Source organism: Papaver somniferum, chromosome 6 (assembly GCF_003573695.1).
Source record: "Papaver somniferum cultivar HN1 chromosome 6, ASM357369v1, whole genome shotgun sequence".
NCBI classification, from domain to species: Eukaryota; Viridiplantae; Streptophyta; class Magnoliopsida; order Ranunculales; family Papaveraceae; genus Papaver; species Papaver somniferum.
In genome coordinates, this window is record NC_039363.1 from 67,531,967 (window position 1) to 67,544,113 (window position 12,147).

The following is a 12,147-nucleotide window of genomic DNA, read 5'->3' on the forward strand; positions in this document are numbered from 1 at the left end:
ATGAGCAATTAAGCAAATTAGGTCAAGATTATTAAAACACGTGGGACCGGCTATTTGCAAGACTCAGGACCATCCTTGGTCAATCAAGGAGACATTCCCGCGTCACCATAATGTCCGTGTCTCAGTCCTGAGAGTTTCGATATTTTCCGGTGCGCGTTTGAGCAACATTTTGAGAAAATATGAAGAAATCAGGGATTTTGCTGAAACCGTGAAACTTCATGAGATGAAGGAATAAAATTATAAAATAATGAAGGAATCATGAGTTGTGGGACTGGCTAGGCCAAGACATGGCCGTCCGGCCAAGGAGCGGTCCAAAGGCACTTTTTTCCTAATTTATAATATTTTCATGATTTTAGGGAAATATCATAAAATCAAGAAGTTTGGTGAAACCAAGGAATTTGTTGAAATCAAAGAGTTTCCATGAGATGAGGGAAACATAAAAAATAATAATGATAAAATAAAGGGACCTGTGGGACCGGCTAAGGCGTGACCGGCCGGCTATGACCCGGTCCCACAGTTTCCCTAATTTTATATTATTTTTCATGAACTTGAGTGAAATTTCATGAATCCAAGGAGTTTGCTGAAACTAGAGAATTTCCTTGAAGTGAAGGAGTTTCCATGGGATGAGGAAACAAATAATATTAAAATAATAAGACATAGGCGTGTGGGACCGGCCACGGCTAAGGCATGGCCATCCAAGAGCCCGGGTCCCGTGCGTTTTCTCCCTAACTTATAATTTTTCATGAATTGAGGGAAATATCATGAAATCAGGGAATTTTCATGTGATGAGGGAAATAATAAAATAATAAGGAGTCAAGAGGTGTGGGACCGGCCACGGCTAGGGCATGGCCGGCCGGCTAGTGGACCTAGTCCCGCGACACCTTTCCTAAATTTTATTATTTCTTTGATACGAGGAAACACCATGAGACTGGGGAGTTTCCTTGAGACGAAGGAGATTCGCTCAAATGAAGGGATTTTCATGAGATCAAGGAAAATAACAAAAATATGATAAAATATAAAATTGGACGTGGGACTGGCCACGGCATGACCGGTGGGCCCAGTCCCCAACGCCTTGATTAATATTTTATTATTTATTATTTCTTCCTACTTTGTATAGGTTTATCGTTCCTTCATGTTTTGGAATGCTCGTTTGCGCATTCAAGTGCTCGTTCGTGCATTATTGCTGAGTACACTAACACTATTTTGGTCAGGGCTTACTCGATAGTTGCTCAGATGCCCGCACACTGAATATTTATCACTAACCCGTGGAATTCTGCTGGGAAGAACCACAAATTGAAGTGACGAAATACTACTAATAATCGTAGAATATTGTTGAATATTCAGTTAACGATTATAGATAATTAACTGATGGCTCTATACTAGCAGGCATGCTGTCTAGGAGCGTTAATTATCTGAGAATTGAGAAACATGAGCTTGTTGAAACGTCATATTTCCTTTATATAGTCAGGGAAAACCTTGTTGTATCCTGAAGACGTTTTCGCTCTATACTAGCAGGCATGTTGTTTAGGAGCCGTCCAATCTTTCGATTCTATATAGAAATAATTAATGATATTGCTCAGTATTTATGAGATGTGATGTTGCCTCAGCTACACATCTACATATACTCTGAGAGACAGCCTTCTCAGTCAGAGATTTCATGGCATGAGCTTTCATGCTTCAACGAGATATATGAGCCTCAATACTCATCTGATTGTCGGATCAGGAGCATGTATGATTATGGTTTTACGATTTTAACCCTTGTCGAAAATCCACCATCTACATTAAGTCCCCTACTTAGTGAGGGACAGTCATGTTCCTCAGTCAGCACTGCATGGTGATTTTCCAGTTATAGACAAAATAAGTAATTGAACTTAGTCGTAAGATAAGATAAGACGTTACCGGGTTTTTGACTGAATGATGGTTTGAATGAAAACCCCAGTGGCATAATAAAGTGCCATCCAACGAGAAAAAATTGGTGTAGAACCGGTGACTTGATGGTGGAACCTTGGTCGGTTTAAGATTCACGGGCCGGGCCCGAAAAGGAAATCCTTATGGAATTAGGTTTTTGAAATAAAATTGATATAAAAGGGAATTAATCCTTTTTTTTATCTCTCTTTATCATAACCGACCACCACCTTCATCATATCTTCATCTCCTTCACGTCATGGGAGAAAGATTTTGTACGCCGGAGCCGGCGTTACCACCCGTCGCCGGCCGAATTCCGGCCAACTCCGGCACCGACCAGGTTCGTCAATTTTTTTTATACTGATTTTATGAGTTTCTCATAACTTGATCATGTTAAAATTTTGTATATGAGCATGTATGAATGTGAGTTTTGTAGAAAACCCTTATTTTTATTAAACGTATGTTCGTTCGATCATTAGTTCAAGAGACTAGCAATAATCCCTAACTTGAGAGAGATTTTTATTTTGAAATAAACTTGTGTCCAGTGATAAAATTTTGTTTATGAGCTTTCATGAAAACCAGAACTTTATCTTAAAAAATGCGAACATTTCACAAAACTGAAATAAACCTTCGTTTTCAAAGAAAGAATGCTCGTACGAAGGAAAAGATTATTATTTCCTTTTTTTTTTGTAAAACCGTGACCTGGTCATGAATTTTTTTTTTACGTGGGTTTTTCTCACGTGAAATATATTTTCATGAAAAATATATATGAATAGTTCTCGCATATATATATAACATGCATATATATATTTATATTGACAAATAAAATATGATTTTGAGAAATCGTAAAGTAAACAATTATTTGTGATGAAATATTGTTTTCATGTAAATTTTCATAACCTGGTCGTGAATGTTCACATGATGAAAATTATGTTCATGATTTTACGAAAAATCAGGTGCTAAAGTTTTTGTTCGTTTTTTTGCGGATTCAAGCAAATTTTAGAGTGTTAACTCTTGCACTACCGTCACTATTGTTAGTGGAATTGTAAAGGTAAGAGTTAAGGATTACCATTTTTGTAGTGGATTTATTATCAGCATGTCCATAATTTTATGCTCCTGGTTCCTGAAAATGGTGACTTCCAGTAGCAGCGATTATGATTATAGTTATTCCTCCAGCTCTTCCGACGAGGATTTCAAAGCTTCTGCAGCCAAATCGAAAACTAAGACAAATCACGCTGAGGGGGAAAGTCACTTATGCTGAGCTTATGAAGAGAAAGCCGAGGATGATGAGGCGGACGACCGTCAGCGTAGAAAGGATCGAACCCGGGCCGAATACTAGCGGCTGAGGAAAGACGTCGATTTGCTGACGATATACCTTCTGACTCTGATTCTTCATAATATGAACCGGTGTGGGTGCCACGGGATCGCAAGATTAAGCCAGATCGTCGTACCAAAGAACTCAGAGAGATTGCAAAACGAGTCGAGGATGAAGCGGAAGAGGACTCGGACTCGGACGATCCTAATATCCGTACAGACTTCATCAATGGCCCTAAAAGTGACCCCGACGAAGAAAAGGATTCTGAGAAGGATAATGATGATGAATCTGATAAATCCGACAACTCGGATGAATCTGATGAGTAGCTTTACTCCTGATCTTTCTTAAACATTTGAATATTTTCTTAGCCTTCATAGTAGATATCTTCTTTATTTGAATAGCTTCACTTCAGTATTAAGATTTTCCTTTTGAATGAAAAATCCTTTTAATAATGGCGGTTCTTCTTGATTGAATCAAACAGAGCCAATGCTCATGGACCAAAGCCCATCATGATCCTTTTGGACTTGTCTTGGCGGTTTCCGTCTGCAAAATATTATGGTACACCGCATATGCTGAGAAAACATGCGACATACACAAAGCCGTGTGGCTTTGTGACTATATCCAGCTATGGTCATCCCCCGGTACGTTATTTTCGTCCGCGTCTCCAGTATTGATCTTGTTTGAAACTTAGGGTTTCAGTAAAACTCGCAACTGAATTGACTACTCACAGAAGATAAGCACCTACCGAATCTCATATATATCTAAGACTTTGGGTTTAGCATTTACGCAAATACTTCTTCCGTTCCTGAGTTAATTTCATGGCGCAGAGAAAATTTTGATTATCATACCTTTCGTCACTATGTCTAGCAGTAGTACGTCTTCTCGAAATGAACCTCGGTCGAAGCATGAAGTGGAAGCGTCCGTCTCAGTAAGTTGTATATTTTCTTCATCTCCATTTGATCAGAGTTATTGATCATAGGAAAATAATTTGTTGCAGGATAATCAGAAGAGTCCATATTCTTCTCATAATTCGAGACCCAAGCGAACTGTTAGATCCCCTGCCCGGTATAAGTCAGCTCATATTGAAGCCGGCATAACTGTGAGTAATTCTATAACTTCTTGATTGAAGTTATACTCAACAGTTTATCCAATCTTCATCTGAAATTGCAAACTTCTTTACCACAGGTTGATGTGCACGTTGTTGTTGATGCTGGAAAGAGGAGGAACGGGGAGTCAGTGGTCATGGTTGACGATAGTAACGACCGTGTTGACGAAGACTCTACTGATTCCGTGGAGGATGTGATTAGAGCTCGCGTTCATGAATATACAACAACTGGACTCCCCTTTGAAGCTCCCATGATTAATACTAGCCCAAATAATTAAGTCGTTGGTGGATTCGTCATTCCCAAATGTCACGCACCTCTGTATACTAAAATTTGGAGACGGTACGGGTATATTTCTACGACGGAGATATGGAGAGGCTTTCTCCCAACCCTTCTGACTACGGTGGCCGGACTGTTATCGATCATTGAATAGATGAACAAGATGAATCTGCGAGATGTCAAGAATCATGAACTTCATAGGTGAGATGACATGATCTCGAATTGTGAGACCCTTCGGTTCAACGTGAGTTGGCTCCGCCGTCGAATCGAGATGATTAAAATCGACAGGGCAGTGGGTGCTGCTAATGCAATTTCTACCACAACTGCTTTCTTGGAAGAGGAGAAGGCACTCGCCTTAGAATCAACAAGAGTTGGGAAAGCTGTCCAGGACTTGAAGGTGAAGACTCAAAACTTTCAAAAGAAGCTTGACATGGTTGTCTATAAAAATTACTCTCTGCTGGATGGTTTACTCTGAGTGAGCATTTATGATTGTTGTTTTCGGATAGGTTTACGTTTTTCTTTAGGCAGGATAATTGATCATGGTATGAAAGAATTTTTTCTCATTGATGAAATGTTTAATGATCAAAGGAGCATTTTGCATACTCTTTGGAGGAATATAAATTACATTTTGAGGAATGCTTGAAATGATGAAAAGATAGGGGTTTTCTACGAATCAGGCATAATACGCTTTGAGCCATTTACCGTTGATGATATTTCCTTCCACTCCTCCATCAATAGCTAGGATCTTGTAATATCCACTGGACACTGCCTTCATGATGACATATGGTCCTTCCCATTTCGGGGAGAACTTAGGAGCAGACATATCTTGTTGAATATGTTTTGCTGTCTTTAGCACTAAATCTCCTACTTGGAATGTTTGAGGTCTTACCATTTTGCTATAAGCTCTGGAGATCCTTTGTTTGTCTGCTTCCGCATATTTTTCTACCTTATCCCTTCTTGACTCGAGCATTCTAGTTCAGCGATTCTTGAATTGGACACTTCGGATTCATCCCATTGTACTCCACTGTATATTGCGATCCTTGCTGAAGGAATTTTGATTTCTGTTGGAATTACGGCGTCAGCTCCGTAGACGAGGGAATATGGTGAAGTCCCGATCGAGATCCTTGGCGCAGTTCGATAAGCCCACAAAGCCATAGGCAATTTTTCATGCCACATTCGAGGATTATCATGAATTGTTCGTCTGAGAATACAAATCAAAATTTTGTTGGTGCTCTTTGCTTTTCCGTTTCCTTGGGGATAATACGGTGTGGAGAAAACTTATTTGATTCCGTATTCCTCAAGTAATTCTGTCACATGTTTGTTGGAAAAAGGAGTTTCATTATCGGTGACTATGTGTTTGGGAACACCGAATCTGCATATTATGTATTCTTTGATAAAGGCTGCAATTGTGACTCCAGTAATACTTCGAAGAGGAATAGCTTCAACCCAATTGATGAAATACTCATTCGCGGTGATGATGTATTCGTGCTGCTTCGAAGATGTTGGATTGATTTTCCCGATGATATCCAGTCCCCAGCTATAGAAAGGCCATGGGCTGTTCACAGAATTCAATGGAATACAAGGAGTGTGGATGAGATTACCATGGACTTGGCATTGATGACATCTCTAAACGCGTGCAGCTGCATCATCTTCCATGGTCGGCCAATAATATTTCTCATGAACTTGGAGAAATAATTTCTTTTTTCCTTGATGTTCTCCATCGTGCATTTCTTTCAGAATTGTTGGGACTTCATGCCCAGCTAAACATCTTAGTAAAGTCCCGCCAAAACTTTTTCGGTATAAGATTCCGTCAAGAAAGACAAATCTTTTGGCTCTCTCGATGAGATTACTCATTTCTTTCTTTTCCGACGGTAACTCATTGTCGTGAAGGTACTTGATGTAAAGATCCCTCCAGTCCCCAGTGTGATGGACTGTCAAAGCTTGTAAATGATGAGGAGGCGTCTGACAATTGGGACAAGATCTTTGCAGAGCTCTTGACTGAGCCTCCATAGAAGGCCAATAGTATCTCATCCGTTGCATCTTTCTGTAAAGTGTCACCACCAACGTCTGTCCGCAGATCTCTTCATGTATGTGTTTGAGTTGCTCGCCCGCTTCGTCGTTCCGGAGGCATCGTGATAAAGACCCATCAGGATTCCGATAGTATATTGTTCCATGAAGCAAGAAATAATTCTTTAGTTCCTTGAGGATGACTTTCCCTTATGAAAGAGAATTGCTCAATTCATGAATAATAGGTGCCCGCCAATCGTTTGCTTGAATATCTTCGACTTGAGCAAGCCAGGTAGATGACATAGTATGCCTTTGTACCGTGATTGTTTTCTCTGCTCCTTCGAATTACAGTTTAGAAGCGAGGGTTTCTAGGCAGTCATCATGCATGTTGTTAGTTCGTCCAGTATGGACGATTGTTGCATCAGCAAAATGAGCTAATATCCGCCGAGCTTCAGATATGAATGGGGAGTGTGATTTCTTTGAGAGAGTATGCTCCATTCATTTGATTGACAAGTAGTTTCGAATCTCCTCTTATCTCGAGATATGTTTCTCCTGCTTGTTTGGCCAAGGACAAACCTAATAAGAAAGCCTCGTATTCTGCTGAATTGGTGGTGCAGTGAAAATCCAGTTTGAATGAATGTGAGAAGACTTCACCATATGGAGACACTAGCACCACGCTCGCTCCTCCAGTGTCATTTCTAGGAGTGGCGGACCCATCAAAGTATAAGAGCCACGTCTCTTCTTTGATACCTAAGATTTATGGAAACTCACCAGGTACATCTTCATGTAACGTTGTCGTGTCTTCGCCTGGGAAAGCATAAAGTAAGTCGGAAACTGCTTGGCCTTTGATTTCTCTAGGTGGTACATAAGCTATGTCGAATTCTGACATCTGAAGTAACCACTTTGCTGGTCTCCCTATCAAGGCTGGCTTTGATAGTAAAAAATTTATAGGGTCAGCTTTGGAAACAAGCATGACTCTGTTGGATAACAAATAGTATCTGAATTTCTGGATTGCATGCACTGATGTTATACATGCTCTCTCGGCTTTCGGGTATCTGAGTTGAGCATCTCTTATCGTACGGCTGAAGTAGTAGATCGGTCGTTCGATCCATTATTCGTCTTCTTGAGCAAGAAGTGCTCTAATAAAGACATCACTGGAAGCTGTGTAAAGTATCAGTGGCCATCCTTTCACTGGAGATTTCATGACAGCAGGTGATAACATTATTTGTTGTATTTTCTGGAACGCTTCTTATTGGACAGTTGTCCATATAAAACTTGCTCCTTTCTTCAGCAGAGAGGTAAATGAAGCTATGAGTTGAGCCAGTCCAGGAATGAAGCATCGAATATAATTTACCTTGCCAATAAAACTATGAAGTTCTTTCACAGTGCGTGGAGGAGGCATGGTAGTAATGGCCTTCGTTTTGTCTGGATCGACCTTGATTCCTTCTGCAGTGACCAGGAATCCTAAAAACTTTCCGGAGGAGACACCAAAGGCACATTTCAGAGGATTCATCTTTAACTTGTATTCTCTGCATCTTTCGAAAACTTGTCTCGGAATTTCTAAGTGGGATGCTCGAGTCTTCGCCTTCACCACCACATCATCGACATAATCTTCCACTTGCTTGTGCATCATGTCGAGGAATATAACAGTCATAGCCCGTTGATAAGTGGCGTCTGCGTTCTTTAATCCAAAGGGCATCACAGTGTAATGAAAATTCCCAATGGGAGTACGAAACGCAGTTTTGTTGGCGTCATGTTCGTACATCTTGATATGGTTATATCCGCTGTAACCATCCATGAATGAGAACATACCGTGACCACTTGTTGCATCAACGAGCATGTCATCGTTGGGTAGAGGAAAATCATATTTAGGACAACATTTATTCAGGTTCCTGAAATCAACACAACATCTGATTTGAACATTTTTCTTCTTGACAGGGACAACATTCGCCAGCCATGTTGGATGCTGAATAAGCTTGATAAACCCTGCTGCTAGTAGTTTCTGAATTTCGACTTTGATTTTCTCCTCAACTTCGTGTCTGAACTGTCTAGGTGACTGTTTGACATCTTTGGAGCCTGGAGTGATGTGCAGATGATGAGTGACCAATTTTTCGTCAATACCAGGCATCTCTTCGTATGTCCAAGCAAAGATATCCTGATATTCTTTTAACAGACTTATTAGTCTTGCCCGCTCTTCTGGTGATAACGCATAACTAATCAAGATTGGCATTGGATCCTCCTCCGTCCCGATGTTGATCGTTACGAGATCTTCAGTAGCATGATCCGTGCCATCTTGCATTTTTCGTGGAACGTCTTGAATTTCTTCATCAGGTGATTATTCACTCTGATGTGATTCTTCAAGGCGGGGAGACTTTTCATCGTTCTCCCCTGTTAATTACTAATCTCTGCAACGGCGGTATGTGACCCTCCCCTCTGCATCGTGACTGACTATGAAACGGGATCCCGGTGTTGTGATCTGACCTTTACAGTGCTGACCGGTGTAACAGATGACTGGATCGGTTTAGTGCCTGAAGACGATGGTTTGTCAGCAGCTTTTTCAATGGATTCCCAGCTCGGGAGTGGAGTGTTGTAAATCTTCCTGGGAGGTTCAGGGATGTCCTTTTGAGATTCAAGGAATTCAACGTCATAGACCGGAGCATAAGGAGATGAGGAAGCCGCAATACGAACAATCTTGTTATTGAGCAGAGCTTTCATGCATTGACGATACGTTGAAGGAACCACTTTATTTTCATGAAGCCACGGTCTTCCAAGTATCATGTGGTAATCAGGCTCTTATTAGATCACGTGAAATTTTGCCTTTGATTGAATATGCCCTACTCTTAGGTTTATGTATGCATATCCATACGTATAGATCTGGCTTCCTTCAAAGCCCGTCATCAAGATGGGATGACGAACAATTTTACTCTGTGGGAACTTGGCTGCTTTGAGAGTCTTCATGGTAATAATATTTGTAGAAGCGCCTGTATCAACGAGAGCCCTCTTGAATTCAGAGTCTTTGATAAAATATGTCACGTACAAGGCTCGGTTATGGCCTTCATCTTCCATGCGGTCTTATTCTCCAAAGATGATATTTTTGAACGACTGCTCAGACGTTATGGGCATTTCTTCGACTGCCGGAGACAATGAAGCTACATGCACATCAGACGATATCTGGTTAAGTGCGGCAATCGTGTCTTTACGCTGCTCCCTGGAAAAGTGTAAGAGTTCGCACAAGTTCTCGACTAACCGTGTGGTGGACCCGGGAAAGCGTATAAAATTGAAGCGAAATGAAACGCGGGCCTACAGTAATACCGCAAGTGCACGGTCGTCAGTTGTAGCTCGTGCAAGTACGGGTCGATCCACAGAGATTGGGAGTGTTTGGAGTTTCTAGCTATTTGGGCTCTAAATTGCTATTGGGCTTCTAATTGTGCTTTGGGCTTAGTGGGTTTGTTTGTAATGGTGAAGTGCTTTAGGCCTTGGGCCTTTGAATGATGTTGGAATGAACTGTGAACTTGGCTTTGGATTCAGTCAAGGATCTGGGCCTTTGGAAATGTAATGAATTTGGGTTCAAGTGAACTGAACTGAGCCTTGAACTCAGTTGGCTTGTAAACCAAACAGTGGCTGGATTTGGGCTTTTGGGCTTTGTTCCTGGGCTTAACTTTTGACCTGAGAGTAACTAGGCCTTTGGAGTTAACTGTGGACTGAACTGGGCTTGTGCTGTGAGCCAAGCTCAGTTGCAGCAGCAGCAGTGGAAACCAGGTTGCAGCAGCAGTGGTGGCTGGCACAGCAGGAGCAGGTGCACAGCAAGGGAAAGGAAAGAAAGCAGCAATGGTGACAGTGCAAGCCAAGTAATAACAAAACAGAGATAGTTGCAAACCAAGGCTACAAGCCAAGGGCAGGAGTGTGGAGATAAGCTGACAATGAAGTAAAAAAAGAAAAAAAAAAAGCAAAGCCAAGGCAGTGGCTTTAGGCATTCATCTAGAGTGGGAAGAGAACCAGCTTGCTCACAGTCACTAGTGAGCACTAGTTTCTCCCCACTGCTCAATCAACTCAATGCTCTAAGGCTCTAACCTAGCATTGACACACAACAGTAAACTAATCCTAACATTTGAGAAGCTAACAGTTGACAAAACAAGAGATTCAAAACAGTGACAAAACAGGAAACAAAACCAAAGAAACCAAGGCTGTGAGCCAAGGGCAGGGAGGAGAAGAAGTAACAAAACAGTTAAGTTGCAAGTGACTGTGAAAACAAAATGTGGGTTAAACTAAGGCTTTGAATCCACCCTTGTGTCCTAGCCAAACAATGTGATCCTATGTTGAGTTGAAAATCCTATGCATACATCTAGAATGGGAGGAAAACTAATTTGCTCACTAGTTTGCCCCTAGCATTGACTGTCTTTTGACAGAACAATCAATCACAGGCACTATGAGCATCAATCTCTTCCCATTGCTCAATCAACACACTGCACTAAGGCTCTAACCTAGCATTCCACTATCTAACAGTCCACTAAAGCTTCATCTGAGCCTCAGCAGTGAACTCAGAACATGAGAAAACAGATGGAACAACACATGATTAACAGGAACAACACAACATTTAAACTACTAAACAGTGAATGAAAATTGCAAAAGAAGAACCCTAAAAATTAACAGTGAAATCAAATTAAATTAACCCAATTAGGGGGTTTCTCGGCTAACCAAGAACAACCTTTAACATCCTACATCAGTTCCTATTTATAGTTTACAACAAAATATAAAACCCTAATTCGAAACCCTAATTTTTTGGGGAAAATCAAATTCTCTCACCAATTTCCTGAATTGAGCTCGACCCATGCTTTGGGTATGTCCCCTCTGCTCTTCTGAAGCTTTTCCTGCCCTCAATTTTGTACTGCAACCCTAGCTCGAGTTGTTTCATCAACTCCACACCTAGGTCAGAGAGATGTGGGTTTGAAAAAGCAACTAGGCTAGAGGGTTGGAGAAAGTGATGTTGTCGGGTGGTTGTGGTGGTGGTGTGGTTCGAGAAGAAGGTGTAGCTGGTGGAGGTGATGGAGTTGCAGAGCAGCTCTCTGTTGTTTGGGAAGAAGAGAGGAAGAACCCGATGGAGAAGAAGGGTCCGTTTGGTTGGGTAATAGGGTTCGGTGACTAGGGTGTGAAGCAGGGATAGAGAACTTTGATGAACATCGAGTAAAGAGCGTTGGATGATCCCATATAGATTGAATCGAACGGCTACGATGGAGAGGTATGTGGAGACCGTTGGATTATGAGATACAACAAAATTGACGACACCAGATGGAGTTAGGTGTTGTAGTGTTAAGCGGAAATATCGAGGTTTGATGCGCATGAAAAGAAGCGACCGTAGGATCTAAATGTGATCTAATCTGAAGGCTTGGAATTTAGGTACTATGGTGTTTTGCAGGGACTTCAGATTTTGATGAACGATGAAGAAGCGACCATTGGATGATGAGATGGATCCGATCTAACGGCTGAGAATGGAGGCGGGTATGGATATAGAAAATGGGTTTGGGTAAGGGTTTTGGGCCT